Source organism: Macaca fascicularis, chromosome 2, assembly GCF_037993035.2.
Source record: "Macaca fascicularis isolate 582-1 chromosome 2, T2T-MFA8v1.1".
Classification (NCBI taxonomy): domain Eukaryota; kingdom Metazoa; phylum Chordata; class Mammalia; order Primates; family Cercopithecidae; genus Macaca; species Macaca fascicularis.
The window spans coordinates 152,503,543-152,519,533 of NC_088376.1; positions in this window are offsets into that span (position 1 = coordinate 152,503,543).

Below are 15,991 nucleotides of genomic sequence, written 5' to 3' on the forward strand. Positions count from 1 at the left end.
AGGGGCCATTTGGACAAGGGCTGTTTATAAAGGGCTGGCCAAGCCAGTTTCCCTCTCCAGTATCTCTAGCGCCAGCCGGCTCCCCAGAATGACGTTCCCAGAATGAATTGGCTCAAACTGCAGAAATGCTTCCAGAAAAGGCAATTCATGATCAGGTCCTACGCTTTTTAGGGGCCTATGTTAGACACAGTTGAGTGGTAGACAATGTACATTCTGGGTCTTCTTCCCGGCATCATTAGGACAAAGTTGAACAGTTAACTTCAAGTAAAGGAGGTTACCCTAGATAATCAGTGTGGGCCTGCTTCTATCAGTTGAAAGTCCTTAAGAGCAGAACCGAGGCTTCTCTGAAGAAGAACTTCAGCCTGTGGACAGCAGCTTCAGTTCATGCCCAAGTCCAGCCTCCCCTTCCTGACAGCCCTCCAGTCCCCACAATCATGTAGGCCAATTCTTTGCAATAAATCCCTTAATATATATTTCCTATGGTCTCTTTTTGTTTGAACCCTGGCTGATACAGACTTTGGTACTAGAAGTGACTCTAGAGGATCATGATCTTAAGGAAGAGTTTTCCAAATTGGTTCAAGGTTTTCTGGAATTGGTTCTCTAATCTGATTAGATTTTAAAACATGAATGACTCTGTTTTCAGTAGCAAAGAACAGCCATCCCCAACACTTTGGGCATCAGGGACCTGTTTCATGGCAGACGATTTTTCCACAAATGGTTGGGTTGGGGGATGGTTTAGGGATAAAACTGTCCCACCTCAGATCATCAGGCTTTAGATTCTCATAAGGAGCACGTGACCTAGATCCCGTGCATATGCAGTTCACAATAAGGTTCCCATTCCTATGAGAATCTAATGCTGCTGCTGATTTGACAGGAGGTGGAGCTCAGGTGGTAATGCTCACTCGCCCACCCCTCACCTCCTGCTGTGCAGCCTGATTCCTAAGAGGCCATGGACCAGTACTGTCTGCAGCCCAGGGGTTGGGGACCCCTGGCAAAAAAGACACAGGCAGTACACGGCATGCCACGGCAATAGAGATATGCCAAATATTGCCATTGGTAAAGAAAGAAGAACATGCCTGAAATATAATAGATCTATTAGGGCTTCTCTTAGTACTACCATATCCTGTCAACCCAATTCAGGCAGAACTATTAATGGCCTACACCCTTCAAAAATTAAAGTTTGGGTCACTCTACTAGGTAAAAAAGCATGACCAACTGAGGTGCTTGCTGAAGGCAGATGAAACATGGAATGGGTAGTGGAAGAAGGTGGTTATAAATGCCAGCTACAACCATGTGCAGTTGCAGAAATGAGTACTGTAATAGTTATAAATATTTCTTCTTTATTTTGTTATTAACATGTTGGTATATATTTGTTAAGCAAATATGTTTGTTTTCTTACCTTCCTTAGGCCCTTATCATATGACATAAGATGTATTAATAATAGTTAACTTTACATCACAGTATTTACATTACAGGCTACCAAAGGGAAGGGTGAACATCACCCAAGGACTTTGCACACTCCTCTGGGAAAATGGTTAATGTGTTTTCAGTTGTACTCAGGGTGTTTGTATCATGTTAGATGGAAGTGTGACTTAGATATCTTGTTTATTTGGATAATTATGTATGGTTTAAGGAGATGATCTGGGTGCCAACTTGACAAGGGGTGGACTGTGATGGTCAGTTTTATCTGACAGCTTGGCTGGGCTTTCATCCCCAGTTATCCAATTAAACACTAATCTAGGTGTAGCTGTGATGGTATTTTGTAGATGTGATTAACATTCATAATCATTGTCTTAAAATAGGTTATTTTTGGTTATCTGGGTGGGCCTAATTCAATCGAAAGATTTTACAAGCAGAACTGCAGTTTCGCTGAATTCCTGTGAAATTTCCTTGAAATTTTGCCTGTGGACTGCAGCTTCATGTTATGCCCAAGAGTTTCAGACTGCCCGTACTGACAGCCCAGTTTCAGAGTGCCCAGCCAGAACCTGCAGTAGTGTAGGCCCATTCCTTGCAAGAAATCCTTTCGTATGTATCTCTTACTGGTTCTGTTTCAGTGGTTGTACCTTGGCCAATACACTCCTATTTTCTAGAAGAGATTGTATAGAATTGATGTTAATTCTTCCTTGCATGTTTGGAGATTTCTTTTCTGACAGTATTTTAAAATGACAAATTTAACTTCCTTAATATTGGAGCACTATTGAAATGATCTATTTCATATTGGGTGAGTTGTGGTAGTTTTTGTATTTCGAGAAGTTGTTTCATTTCATCTAAGTTGTCTAATTTATGTATATAGAGTTATTCATATTATTCCCTTATTATTGTTTTGATGTGGGTAGGGTCCGTAGAAATATCCTCTGTTTCCTTCCTGATGTTGGTAATTTGTGACTTTTCTTTTTTTCTTCTATCAGCCTTGCTAGAGGGTTAGAAATTTCATTTATTTTGTATGAAGAATCAGACTTTTGTTTTATTTATTTTCTCTGTTTCTAGTTTCATCATTTTCTGCTCTTTATAATTTCCTTTTTTCTGTTTGCTTTGGATTTGTCTTGCTTTTCTTTTTTAGGTTCTTGATATGAGAGCTTAGATGATTGATTTGAGACTTTTCCTCTTTTCTGACATTTGCACTTAGTGCTGTACATTTCCTTCTCAGCACCGTGTTAGCTGTTTCCCATACGTTTTGGTATGTTGTATATTTTCATTAAGTTCAATGGATTTTTATTTCCTTGAAGACTTCCTCTTTGATTATTTCGAAGTATATCTTTTTGCTTTCCACAGGTTTGGAGATTTTCCTATTATTTTTCTGTTATTGATTTCTAGTTCGATTCTATTGTGTTCAGAAAAATACTGTGTCTGATTTCAATTCTTTTAAACTCAGTGACATTTTTCATGGCCCAGGATATGGTCTATCTTGATATGTGTCTTGTGGGCACTTAAAAATAATACGTACTCTGCTATTGGTGGTGGAGTGGTCTATAAATGCCAATTAGATCCTGTCAGTTGGTCGTGTTGTTGAGTTTTCTATATCCTTGATGATTTTCTGTACAGTTGGTCTATCAGTTGTTGAAAGAGCAGTGCAAAGTCTTCAACTATAATTGTGGATTTGTCTATTTTTCCTTTCAGTTCTATCAGTTTTTGCTTTACATATTTTGCAACCCTTGTTTGGTGTGCACACATTTAGGATTGCTATAACTTCTTAATGGATTATCTTTTTATCATTATATAATGTCCCTCTCTTGTCTGTGATTTCCTCTACTCTGAAGTGTACCTTAATTTATTAATCATTTATTAATATAAACACTCCTACTTTAATTCAAGTAATGTTTGTATGATGTATCTTTTTCCATCCTTTTACTTTCAACCTATCTATATCATCATATTTAAAGTGAGCTTCTTGTAGACATCATAGAGTTGGTCTTTTTTTTTTTTATTTTTTATTTTTTTATTTTGAGACAGAGTCTTGCTCTGTTGCCCAGGCTGAAGTGCAGTGGTACAATCTCGGCTCATTGTGAGCTCCGCCTCCTGGGTTCACACCATTCTCCTGCCTTAGCCTCCCAAATAGCTGGGACTACAGGCACCCGCCACCATGCCCAGCTAATTTTTTGTATATTTAGTAGAGACGGGGTTTCACCATGTTAGCCACGATGGTCTTGATCTCCTGACCTCGTGATCCACCCACCTCTGCCTCCCAAAGTGCTGGGATTACAGGCGTGAGCCACCACACCCGGCCTAGGGTTGGTCATGTTTTTTAATCCACTCTGCCAATCTCTGTCTGTTAATTGGTGTAGCTGGCCCATTTATATTTAATATAAATATTGATATTATAAAGCTAGGTCTGTCATTTTTTAATGGTCTGTTTATTCTCTGTTTTTAATTTCTTTTTAATTCTTTTTTAGTTATTATGCTAACGAGATGGGGTTTTACTCTGTCACCCAGGCTGGAGCACAGTGGTGCAATCATAGCTCACTGTACCCTTGAGCTCCTGGGCTCAAATGATCTTCCCACCTCAGCCCCCTGAGTAGCTAGGACTATAGGCACCCAGATTCCGTTTTAAATGTCTTTGTTTACTTTCTTCTGCCTTCCTGTGGGTTACACTAGCATTTTTAAAATTCCATTTTGGAACAAACATGGTGGCTCACGCCTGTAATCCCAGCACTTTGGGAGGCCAAGGCAGAAGAATCCCTTGAGCCCAGGAATTAGAGACCTGCCTGGGCAACGTAGAAAGACTTAGGCTTTACATAACATTTTGTAAAAAAAAAATAGCCAGGTTCCATGGTACGTACCTGTATTCCCAACTACTCAGGAGGCTGAGGTGGGAGGATCACTTGAGCCCAGGATACCAAGGATGCAGTGAATCATGATCACACCACTGCACTCCAGCCTGGGTGGCAGAGTAAGGCCCTGTCTGTAAAAATAAAAGTAATTTTGTTTTGATTCATCCATAGTGTATTTGAGTGTATCTTTTTGTATAGACTTTTGATGGTTTCTCCAAGTACTAAATTGTGTATACATAACTTATCAGGCTACTGACGTCATTATTTTGCCAGTTGAAGTAAAGTATAGAAACCTTAGCTCCCTTTCTGTCCCTTTACCTATACCTGTTAATAGCTGTCTTAAATTTTTCTTCTACATACATGTGGAACTACAGCAGCCAGTGTTGTAATATTTGCTCCATCCATCAAACATGATTTAGGGAAGCTTATTTGAGGGAAAGGGAAAGCCTGTTTGGTTTACCCATATTTTTGTTTGTTATATCTTTCTTTTTTCCTGATGTTCCAAAGTTCCTCCTGTCATAGCTTTCTTTTGTTCTTTTTATTATGGCTGTTTTGAGATCCTTTTCAGATAATTCTAACATCTCCATGACCTTGGTATGGGCATCGATTAATTGTCTTTTATTCATTCCATTTGAGGTCTTCCTGATTCTTGATATGTCAAGTGAATTTTTATTAAAACCTGGAAATTTTTGTATTTTGATGAGACTCGGGGCCTTATTGAAGCCTTTTCTGTTGTTGACTTTCTCTGACACTGTTCCCACAGGGGCATGTGTGGCACTCCTCATGGCTGACATGTCAAAATAGAAGTCCAGGTTTCCCACTCAGCCTCCACTGACACCAAGTTGTGGGGGTTCTCATTACTGCCGAGCTGGGAGTGAGAGTTCCGGCTCCCCAGCAGTCTCACTGACAGTTTGATGGAGGTGTCCTCATCGCTGGTGGGTGCTGCTGAAAGTCCTGACCCTCCCGAGTCCTCCTTGGACACACTGGAGAGTGCAGAGAGGAAGAGACGCCTCATTATTGCTGGGCGGGAGTGAAAATCCAGAGTCTCCATGTGGGTGGACTCCATGAGGGTGGGGAAGGGTGAGCTGATTGCCAGCCAGTGAGGGTGAGGGCTTTGGCTCTCTACTTGGCCTTCTTGGACACTGCTCCAGCCGGGCTATTGAGATCCTCGTTACAGCCTCATGAGTGGGGGCGTCTAGGCTCCCACTCACCATTTGCTAGTATGGTTTGTGTGGCATTTAGCTGGAGTAGAACGGGGTTGTCTGAAAGTTTTCTCTCTTGCTAAGCTGCCCTTTTCCTGGCCATTTGGTGAGAGAGCAGGCTTTGGTTGGGGCTTTCTTTCTTTGTGTTTCCAGGTCACCAGCTTCTTCCGCTCCAAGTCTCTTCCCAGGACAATTTGATCCTATCTGAACTCGGGAAGTCTGTGCTCATATTACTCAGGGGAGTCATAGCAGCACCAGACCTGCCTCGGAGGATCTCCTGAACTTGGAGAGAGATGATTATGGATTGCAGACAGGAATATAATATGAAAACTAGAAGAAAACCATGTCATTTGTACTTTGAGTATGTGTTGGGTGTTTGAAAAGTGATTTTTTTCATCATGTGTCCAATCTATATTACTCCTTTTTTTTCTTTTTGTTATTACTATGAAAAGTTCATGGTCATTGTAGAAAAATGAGAAACCAAGGTTAAGTAAGAAGAAAACTTTAGGCAGAAGGATCACTTGAGCCCAGGAGTTGAGGCTCCAGTAAGCTATGATTATACCACTGCACTCCAGCCTGGGTGACAGAATGAGACCCTGACTCAAAAAACAAAAAATGTACAATGAAGTTGAACTTTACTGGGCATCAAGAAGAAAAAAAAAAGAAGAAGAAGAAAACATTGACCTAAATGAGAGATACTTGGAAGCTGTGTAAGTCACAGGTGGTACACCCACAAAGCCGACCTGCCTGTGTCCACCAATGCATCCCCTCTGACGTTTCTGTTTCCTCCCCCTAAGCCTTAAGGGGCATCTGCCCAGTGTCAGGCCCTACGCTGAGTGCAGGTAGTGGATGTACAAGTCAGACCTGCAGATCAGAGCCTCTGCCTGTTGACAAGAAGGAGCGGAGGCCGCCCCAGGCAGAGGGAGTGGCATCGCAAAGATACAGAGACATGAACAACTTGGTGCAGTCCTTTCAGCATTGCTAGGGCATTTCGGGGAAGGAGGATGCGGCGCTGGGCTGTGCAGTCCTAAGTTTGCACCTGTTCTGTGGGCCACAGGAGAGCAGAGTCTGAAATGAGGACAGTAATAGTTTGCTAAAGCTTCCATGACAAAATACACAGACTAGGGGGCTTAAGCAACAGACATTTATTTTCTAACAATTCTGGAGGCCAGAAGTCTAAGATCAAGGTGTTGGCAAGTTTGGGTTCTCCCAGGGCCTCTCTCCTCAGCTTGCAGGTGGCCACCTTCTCACTGTGTCTTCACAGTCTCTCCTCTGTATGTGCATAGCCCTGGGGTCTCTGTGTGTCCTAATCTCCTCTTTTTATAAGACCACCAGTCAGGTTGGATGAGGGCCCACCTTAACAGCCTCATTTTAAATTGACTATCTCTTTAGAGGCCCTATTTCCAGATATGGGCATGCTCTGATATACTGGGGATTAGGACTTCAACATAAAAATTTCTGGGGTAGAGAGGGAGATGCAGCTTAGCCTCTAACAGGAAGCGAGCAGAGGAGTGGCTGGATCCTAGCTCTGTGATATAACTGGATTGCTGGCATCTTGGAGGATGGATTGCAGGGAGAGGGGACTCAGACTGTCAGAGGTTTTTAAAGAAAAGCCGAGAGACGGTGAAGATACAAACAAAGGTGGGAGCCATGGGCACAGAGAGCAGCAGGTGGGTCAGGGTGGGAGGGACCAGCAGAGAGAGGCGAGAGGGGCGTCAGTGAGCCCATGCTGAGGTCTTGGAGGCTCCTGGATCCAGCTCCCCTGTAGGAGAAGCCCTCTCACTGGGATCCAGTAAACCACCGAGCCCTCTCACTGGGATCAGTCTCCGAAGCTGGCCTCCCTCCTCTTCCCTCTCCATCCGATCCGGTAAACCTGCTTGCTGCTTTCCCCAAACAGAATGCACCCAAAGAGATCCACAGGAACACACAATGCAATTAAATTTCTAGAAACTAAAGACAGAAAAAAAATGTGAAATTAAGTCAGCTGCAGTGTAGCTGATTTAGAGAGTCAATAATAACTCCACAGGTGTGCGCAGAGCAGCACACTCCTCATTAATGGGCCCTTTTTGCCAGGTTTTCTGTATCAGAATTACGCTAGTTTCACAAAAGGAATTTGGAAGCTTTCCTTCTTTCTCTGTGCACTGAAATGCTTTAAATAGCATTGGAGTGATCGTTCCCCTAAAGATTTGGTTGGGTTCACTTATAGGCCTGGTGATTTTCCCCCCTTTTCATATCTTTATGAAGGTGGTCTCTTGAGACCATCACCACAATCAAGCAGGCAAGCATTTCCATTGCCCCCAAAGTCCCCTTGTGCCCTCCTGTGTACAACCCACCCCTCCTACACCCCTGTCCCCAGGCAATCCTTGGCCTACTTCTGTTTTTACGGATTTGTTTGCATCTTCTAAAATTTTATGTAAATGGAATCAAACAGTACTTTCTTTGGCCTCTTTCACTCAGCATAATTATTTAGAGATTCACGCATGTCGTGTGTATCCAGAGTTTATTCATTTTTATTGCTGAGTAAAATTCCATTGTATGAATATACCACCATTTGTCTATATATTCACCAGTTGGGGGACATTTGAGTTGTTTCCAGTTTGGTGCTATTATAAATAAAGCTGCTATAAACATTCTCGTACACGTCTTTGTGTAGACATATGTATTTTTTTCTCTCTTAGATAAATACCTAGGGGTGGAAAGATTGAGCCATATGGTAGGTGTATGTTTAATGTTTTAAGAAACTCCATTTTCCAAAGTGGCTGTTCCACTTTACATTCTCACCAGCAGAGTATGAGAGCATTCCAGTTGCTCCATATCCTCGCCAGCAGTAGATACAGTCTTCTTCTGATTTTTTGAGTGGTTGCAAATTGACAACTTTCTCAAATTTTTCTCTTTATCTTAGACTAGGTTGCCTAGCCCACAGAGCCTCCAGTGAAGCTCAGGTACCTGTGTGTCATTCCAGGGTGTGAGCTGGGTGAAGACTGAGGGAAGACGGGAAGTGAAGCAGGGAAGGAGAGAAAGAAAACAACACAGGGTGGTACATGATTGAGCATGTCACAGCTTCAGAGCAAAGCACACCAGGTCACTCATCCATGCAACATCTCCAGAGAGCCAAGACTAGCAGAGGAAGAAAGAAGCATCTCCTGGTGATTTTTCCATCATCTGTCTTTCACTGGTCCAAATTGACCCTACAGGCCTTAATTCCCCTGAAAGTGTTGTGGCCCCTTCAGACAGCTGCTGGGGAAGCTACATGCTACATCCCAGGGCAGAGTGCTTCGTCCGGGTCTAGAAACAGTGAGATGAGCCAGAGCCTCTGCGTGACCAGTCGGGTTGGACCAGGGCACCAGAGGTGCTGTGGTTCCATCCAGGGTAAGAGGCCAGGCCTAGGCACAGACGTTGCCCTACGGGAGGTGGAGCCCGTGACAATTAGGAGATGAGCTGGCGCGGGGCCTGGGCTCCCCTGAGCAAGTAAGTAAGGCTGGGGGTGTCGGTGGGGGTGCAACCAGTGGAGGTGAGTGTACCCGGAGAGGTCCATGAGTTGAGTCAAGTACAAGCTTCATGGAGAGTTTGCATCTGTGAGCTCCTCTCATCTCCCACACGGTCCTGGGATGTAAACAGGATGTAAAATCTGAAGCCCTGGACTTCTGATGAGGAAAGTCTGGTCTTCTCCAAGTGACCCATCCAGGATCACACATCAACCAAGGGTGGCACACGTGGGTCTTCAGACTCCGAGCCCAGTGCTCTCTCCACTGTGCTAGGTGGTTGCAAAACATTCTCAGATTTACATTTCTGGGACTATGTTTGGTTTGGGGGCACCGGCTGGAAGACCAAGCAGCATGTCCTGAATCTTGTTTTCTATTTTCAACCACCTTGGGGGAGTGCAGCAGCAGCAGATCCAGGTAACAAGGCTGCCCAGAGGCCACATGGCAAGGAGGTGGGGGATCTTGAGGTCTAGTCCTGCTTTGTGTGACTTTGGGCTACTGATTGTTTGCCTTGGGCCTTGTTCACTCTCCTACTTCTGCCCTCATTCATTCAGCAAACATTTGGTAAGAGGGTATGACCTACATGCCAGACATTGTGCTATAGAGGGAATATCAAAATGAGTGGTCATGAAATTTCTAATCTTGACCCACGTTACACGGGAAAATAGTTAGGGTACATCTTATAGGGACATTGGGTGAATTATAATAAATGAATTAATCCATGTAAAGCACTGATAGCATCTGCACATCACAGATATTCAATAAATGTGATGATGGTGATGATGATGGCAATGATGGCAAAGACAATGGCCTCCTGGGATGCTGACCTCCTTAGGTCTTTGTGAGTGGAGTGGGCAGTAACTCACAGGGGTTAAGAACGTGTTGTCTGCAGAGTCATAAACACCAGGGTTTGAATCTCAACTCAATTAGCAGCTCCTTGAGCAAACTCCATTTCTTCTCTGTGCCTCAGCTGCTTTACCTGTAAAACTGAGCTTTGACTTTGTCTTTTTGAGGAAATGAGATAACAGCTGTGAAATGGATTGTTTGCAAAAATGACCCAATTTTTCACACCCTGCCATATCCATGCCCTTTTGCCATGCTTCCTGTTAAGCAGCAGAGTCTCTTTCTTCACTTTCTTCAATACAGATGGCCTTGTAACTTGATGTGGCCAACTGACTATCCCTTCTCACTTTGAGTAGGTATCTCTTCTTATGCTGGGACCTCGCCACTACCATATGAAGAGGCCAAATCTCACCTGAAGGATGAAGACATATTAATCAGTCATCCCCATTGACCTGGCCAACAGTCAATCAATGCCCACAAGCAGAGGCAGCCTGCTGGCCCACAGCTAACCACAGACATGTTAGAGAGGCTAGTCAACACCAGAAGAACTGCCCCACCAAACCCAACTTGTGCTGCCAACCCACAGAATTGTGACCAAAATAAATGGTTGTCATTATAAATCACTATTTTAGGCTGTTAAGTTCCACAGCAACAGTTAACCAATACAGCATATACAATGCTTGGTCTAATTAATGGAGCCCATGACGAAGATGATAATGATGATGAGGATGACAATATTGCCCATGCTTTGGCCTCTGTTGCAAATATAAGAAAAGGTTGTATCATGACTTCTGCCCTAAAGGCGCTCATAGCACTACACTATTCAAAGGAAAAGAAAGACAGCAAACAATGACTTCCAACAAACTCCCAATCACTTGCTTGTCCTTCAAAGTCTTGACCAACTATTCTAACCTCAAGCCCCTGCTAAGGAGATTTGATGTTGCATCCACAGTAAAGAGTTATTGGCAAGTTCTAAGGCTGGGAATGGTGGGATAAGAGATGCTTTAGAAAGACCCTGCAGTAGGAAGGGTCAGAGGAAGAGCCTGCCTGTGGGAGGTCTTGTGCGGTGGTGAAAGAGAGCAGTGACACCAGCCTTCTGCTCACACCTGCATAGCTCCCTGGGGCTCTACGAATAAACTCTAGACTCCATAGGGCCTATTGTGACGCCCTCTACCCTTTTGAACCACTCTTCCCCGTTCTCATTCTGCTCAGCCCATGCTGTTCCTCTTAGCTCCTCACTGTGCCCTGATTCCTCTTCCTTTGGTGCCTTCGCATGTGCTGTTCCATTGCCTCCCCTCCCTTCCTGTGCTCATCCTTCAGATCTCCATAGCTGAGATGTCACTGGACACTTCATCTAAGTCAACTCCCCTTGATATGGTCACTTAAAAACCCTGTGTCCCTCTTTTGTGGCAGTCACTGTGGTTTATACTTACCTATGTAATACATGAGTGATGGTTTCATGGGTATCTGCCCCCACCAGGCTCTGAGCTCCTCTGGGGAGAGGTCGAATCTGTCCTGCTTGTTGCTGTGCCCAGAGTCTGGCCCAATGCCTGGTGTGCATCAGGCATAAATGGAATAGTTGTAAAATGAACAGACTCCCTTGAGTAAAAACCCTCTGGGGCAGAACTAGTGCTTATCCAGAATCTCTCAGTCCTGAAATCATGTGGGAGGAGAGAGAGGCCACAATTATTAGAGCTCTTCCCTCGAGAAACAAATCAGTCTCGCTCTGGAAGTGTGGCCCAAGACCCTGGCACCAGTTTTACAGCTTAAGGATGCATTTAATCAGACCAATAAATAATCCATCCCACCAGCCCCAGCGGCTGCGTGGAAGGTCCTTAAGGAGAGAGCAACACCAATGTGGAACATTGAGTTCCCCGGCCCCAAGGACATGAAATTCTCCTGCAGGGTTTTAATAATCTAGTTGGACTGGGAATGCTTTCACAAGCCTTGCTTTGCAAACAAATCTATGATCAGAAGCAAACACATAGGCTCTGTGTGGACATCTGACATCTAAGGGACTTCACTGGGGCAGTATAGGGAGACGGACGCAACAGAGACAAACACAGAGCTGAAAGCAACAAAAGACTCTTTGGCCTGACCCCATTGTCCCCAGATAGAAGAGTCACTGACATCTCTCCCTTTCATCTTTTTTTTTTTTTTTTTTTTTTTTTTTTGAGACAAAGTCTCACTCTGTCACCCAGGCTGGAGTGCAGTGGCATGTTCTCGGCTCACTGCAAGCTCCGCCTCCCGGGTTCACACCATTCTCCTGCCTCAGCCTCCTGAGTAGCTGGGACTTTCATCTTATAGAACCCTTCTTCTCACTTGGAGCTGTGGGCTTGTATATAGCACTTGTGGGCTTATGTGTCCATCTGTCCGTGTCTCTCGCTAGACCATACGCTCCAAGAGGGCGAGGGCAGAGCTTACTCACCCATTGTTTCCCACTCATAGTGCAGTGCTTGGCATGGAGCTGGCTCCATAAATCTTTGCTGATTGAATAAACAAAGGAGAAAGACTGAGCTGTAAGAGGGGATGGAAAGGTCAGTCTCACGCATATACAAACATATAGCTGAAAGCATAGTAGAGAAATGGAGTGTGGTCTGGAGCCTCCAGATGGAGCCATTCCTGAAGACTTGACCACCAGTGGAGTTTTCATTCGTGTGCTCCAGCATATTCCCTTTGTTGGTTAATCCAGGTCTACGCAAAGACTGTTATATAAATGTTCTCCTCATTCATAATAAATAGCCCCAAACTGGAAAAAACCTACATGTCCATCAACAAGTGATGAACAAACCAGTTGAGACATATTCATACAACAAATCCACGTAATGGAATACTACTCTGCAACTCAACCATGAAGGGAACAAACTGCTTGTTATGGATAGAATGTTCCTGACCTTCCAGAATGTGTATGCTGAAGCCCTAACCCCAGTATGTCTATATTTGGAGATGAGGCCTCTAAGGAAGTAATTAAGGTTAACTGAGGTCATAATTAAGGTTAAGTGAAGCTTTAATTCAGTAGGATTGGTGTCCTTACAGAGGAAACACTAGAAAGCACCCTCCTCCTCCCCTCTCCTCCCCCTCCCTCTCCTCACCGCCTCCCCCTCACTCCATGTACACAATGAGGAGAGGCCACATGAAGACACGGCGAGAAGGTGGCTGTCTGCAAGTCAAGAAAAGAGCCCTCATCAAACCAAATTGGCTGGCACCTTGATCATGGGCTTCAGCCTCTGGAGCTGGGAGAAAATGAATTTCTGTCATCTAAGCCCCCCAGCCAGTGGTGTTTGTTATGACAGCCCAAGCAGACTAAGACACTGCAGAAAAACACAACAATACACCATGCTGAGCATAACGGGCCCGAGTCAGAGGCCTGTATCCAGCGTGAGTCCACTTAAATAAGGTCTATGAGCTTAAGCTTGTCCAGTCCACCTTATTTTGTTGTTGCTGTGTTTTGTTTTGTTTTAGACTTTTAGCAGTCTGAAGCCATGGTTTTTCATTTCTGTCTCTAGTGATAAGCAGAAAAGAGGGATGAGGAAGAGGTTTTACTGGCCCAACCAGAAACAGAAACTAAGAACCCATGACTATATTCTCTCCCTTGGACAGCACTGGACAAATCTGTAATCACCCAACAGGTTCTTCTTGCCCACTGCACAGACGAAATCCATTTACTGAAATCATGGTATTGCAGTAAAGACATTTCATTGACAGGAGATCGGCCATGCGGGAGACAGAGTTATTACTCAGATCAGTCTCCCCAAAGGCTCAGAGGTTAGGGTTTTTCAAGGATAGTTTGGTGTGCAGGGGTCTAAGGAATGGGGAATGTTGATTGGTTGGGGATGAAATCATAGGAGTATGGAAGACGGTCTTTAGGCGCTACGTCTGCCTCTGGGTGGGGGCCACAGAACTGGATGAATCACAGGTCTGGGTGGAGTCAGCCAGTCATGAGAAATGCAAGAGTCGGAAAAGACATCCCAAAAGGTCAATCTTAGGCTCTGCAATAGTGATGTTATCTACAGGAGTAAAAGGGGACATTCCAAATCTTGTGACCTCTGGGACAATGGCTGGTTACATTTAACTACACGTACATCTTAGCAGAATTCAGGCCCCCCTCACAGCCCTAACCTCATGGCCTTTCATTAGTTTTACAAAGGCAATTTAATTTTGGGATAGGTTATCATCATCCTTGCTATAGGTTAAACTACAAATTCCTCCCAAGGTTAGCTTGGTCCACACTATGATTGACCAAGGACAGCTTGGAGGTTAGAAGCAAGATGGAGTTGATTATGTCAGACTTCTCTTACTGTCAGAATTTTGCAAAGGAATTTTAAAACATGGTGAAAAGAGGCTGGGCGCGGTGGCTCACATCTGTAATCCCAGCACTTTGGGAGGCCGAGGCGGGTGGATCATGAAGTCAGGAGATGGAGACCATCTTGGCTAACACGGTGAAACACCGTCTCTACTAAAAATACAAAAAATTAGCCGGGTGTGGTGGTGGGCGCCTGTAGTCCCAGCTACTCGGCAGGCTGAGGCAGGAGAATGGTGTGAACCCGGGAGGAGGAGCTTTCAGTGAGCCAAGATTATGCCACTGCACTCCAGCCTGGGCGACAGAGCGAGACTCCGTCTCAAAAAAAAAACAAAAAACAAAAAACACAAAAAAACATGGTGAAAAGATTCAGACCAAGTGGCTGCCTCCGGGAAGGTACAAATTGACTGGACAGGGAGAAGAACTTTCGGAGGAGCTGGAGATGTGACATGTCTTGATGTGGATGGCATTATGTGCATGTAGACGTGTAGAAGCCATCAACCTGTACATTTAAGATGTATGCAATTTACTGTATGTAAATTATATCTTAATTGTTTTTTAGCTGGACTAGATCCTCTCTGAGCTTCTTCTAATTCTCTTGCCTTTAGGGTTTTAGGGTAGAGTGCAGCTACTCTGCTGCCTCACTTCTCTGGGCTCCTTTGGGGGCAGTGTGCTGTGGCCAGAGGGTCCAGGATAGGAATTCACAGACCTGGGCACTGGACACTGGCCAGGCAGAGTCATGAGGAGCAGAAGCCTAATGAAAGCAGAGGAAGCCAGTCAGTGGCAAGAAGGTGAAGCAGACAGAGAGAAGACAGAAGAGAGGAGGAAAAGGGGAAAGAGAGAGACAAAGAAAGGCTAAGAGAGTGACGAAGAGGAGGGCAGAAAGCCCAAGAGTGACAGACGAAGGAAGAGACTGAGAGAGGTAGACAGAGACACAGAGAGAGCTAGGGAAAGAGACAGAGAGAGGCAGATTGCCATGTGTTGCCCCAGCAAGGCAGCTGCTTTGCATTTTGCTCAGTTTGTTTTCAGCCCTGACTTCCATATCCTGTAAGGCCACCTGGGTTCCAAGCCTGTCTCTGAATCTCCACGCACCCGAGCTGTACTTGCTTCCAATGAAGACCTGATTACCTTGTGCGGACTTGAGGGAGGCCCTCTTTCTCGTGCAGCCTGAAATGTGTCCCCGGTGCTGGGTGGTCATTCCTTTCTTGTGTGTCAGCCTCACCTCAAGAACTAGGAGTGTCTGGAGGGTAGGAAGATGCTGCCACCCACTTGCATCCTCTAACCTTCCACAGCTGACCCCAGTGAGTGAAGGTCAGATAGCCGAGTTGAGCAGTTACTTCATCGTCCCTACCAGGAAGCATTCAGGGGTGTTACAAGGTGCTTGCACCCTTCAGATGTGCTTGGGACAACGGCCCCAGACCCTGGGTCTCCCTGCTAGGTCCCGGTTGTGGGGCTGGGGAGAAACTGGTGGGGGCAACAGAGGTGGTGGGGTGGGAGCAAGATGGCCAGGTTGGAAAACAGTGGAGGCATCTTCTGTGCTGGGCGAAGTAGGGTGGGCCCTAAATGGGAAGATTGGTCGCACAGTAGAACTGGAGGCATTAGAAGACGGGGCTCACTCAGCCAAGAGGTGCAGGGTGAGTCAAGCCAGGCTGTGGGAAGGCCTTGGGGCTGGTATGTTGGAAAGACCTGGGCAGGCGTGGTATGTCTGTTGCACAATTTTCCAGTGGTCACTGGACTTTGGCTGAGTAGCCAGAACCCAAATCCTCCTCTGCCTGCCTTCCAGACAGCCAGAAGGCCCAGGGTCCCAGCTGAGTGGATTAACTACCAATCACCACATAAGAAGCCCAGTTTGAAATTTGAAGGATGGCACCGGGTCCAGCTTCTGCTAGGACTTCT